The sequence below is a fragment of the Chrysochloris asiatica genome, unplaced genomic scaffold (genome assembly GCF_000296735.1).
Source record: "Chrysochloris asiatica unplaced genomic scaffold, ChrAsi1.0 scaffold00191, whole genome shotgun sequence".
NCBI lineage: Eukaryota > Metazoa > Chordata > Mammalia > Afrosoricida > Chrysochloridae > Chrysochloris > Chrysochloris asiatica.
The window spans coordinates 1,588,605-1,590,337 of NW_006408709.1; the positions used below are offsets into that span (position 1 = coordinate 1,588,605).

The 1,733-nt window shown below is 44.2% G+C and overlaps 1 pseudogene; it reads right to left on the reverse strand.

The window, feature by feature from the left end:
* Positions 1 to 464: 464 nt before the first annotated feature.
* The window catches only part of LOC102833190, a 6,192-nt pseudogene continuing 4,923 nt past the window's right edge, over positions 465 to 1,733 (reverse strand).

Consider the following 1,733-nt stretch of genomic DNA (forward strand, 5'->3'; position numbering starts at 1 on the left):
TCCTGCCTAACATGCATAATAGCAAACATGTCTTTAATCTGAGCTATTGACATCCTGAGGCTGAAAACACTCCTTCATAAAAGCATGAACATGGGTAAAATACTATCTCTGTGACCTCCCTCCCTGACTGAGGTTGTGCAAAAAACAAGTGGTGAATCATTCTGACACATAACAATGAGACACATTATCATTCTTAAAGACTGCTGGTCTATGATTTGGCAGGGAGGGGGGCATCTTAGCAATGCGAGTCCCTGTGTGCCCCTTTGCTTGGCCAACCAAGTAAAATTATCTTCTTTTGTTTTCAGCCATTTTGTGTCTCTGTAGCCATGCTGAACCAGACCTGAGAGATAATATTTAACACTATGACAAAGTTCATTCTCTTGCTCAGTATCCTGTGCTACCTCCTTCTAAACTCTGTTTCTTGGGACTTAAGCCTGGGTGGGACCAATTGCCTGATATGATTCCTAATCCTTCACAGTTGTGTGAGTCAACAGCATGCCCTCTGGCCTGCGGATTTGGGATGAATGAAGAAAGTCCTCCAGACCGATCTCTGAAATACATATTTGGGATAGTAGAGTAGGTTATGAATTGGGCTGCTAACCGCAAAGTCAGCAGTGTGAATCTACCAGCTGCTCTAGAGGAAAAAGATGTTACTGTCTGCTCCCATAAAGATTCATAGCCTCAGATATACTTTACAGGGTTGAAAACAACTTGGAGGCACATAGCCACCACCACCACCACCACAAACACATGAGTCATTTCCTTTAAGGTTCATGAGTTCTGTGAGATGTTACAGTGAATTGTGGACTGCTAGACTATGAGGTATAGTATTGAGGGCAACAGTAGTAGTTGACGTAAGAGATGAAGGAGTGATATCATTTTGGAAAAGTTGGACATTTGGCGCATCTTTAACCTCTACCTCATAGGGATCAAACGTGTGCTGATACTTCTAAAAGAAATTATTTATGCATTAATTACTTTTCTCCATTTTCCTCTTGTATAAAATGGATTCCTACCTCTAGGGGTGCTGTATTTAATAATTATATTAAATACATATTAAATACATTATTTAATATGATTATAGCAGTAATTACGGAGTCCTGGTGTGGCACTGTGGGTCAATGAGCCAGACTGCAAAGCCCTTTGAACTACAAGGTCAGTGGTTCAAGCTCACCAGTCGCTCCTTGGAAACCCTATACAGGGTCGCTTTGGGTCAGAACCGACTCGACAGCACTTAACAACAACAACAACAGTAATTACGAATCAGGCTGCTAATCTCACGGTCAGCAGTTCGAAACTACCAGCTGTTCCATGGGACAAAGATGAGGCTTTCTGCTCCCATAGAGATTTGCAGACTCCACGGCACATAACAACATAGCAGTAATTGACAATAGGTAGCTTTGGGTCCCTGGTTGCCCGCGATGAGTGGGTTCCGCAGGACCACGATGGCAGAGTCCCAAAGTAGGAACATCTAGGAGATGTAGCAGTCCTTGTTGATGGGCTTGGACTTCTTGCCCTTGCCACTCTTGGGGACTTCGGTCCACATCTCTTTTACATTCTCTAGCACCATGTTGCAGTGCCTGTGGAAAGACTTCATGACGCTCAGCAGCTTCTTGTTGCGACAGTTGATGAGCACTTGAGTGTTGTTCTTGACCGACTGCGAGAGCACTGAGAGGGAACCCGTGCTAAACTCCTCCGCTTCCCGCTCCTGAGGCTCTTCTGGGTCATGTCAT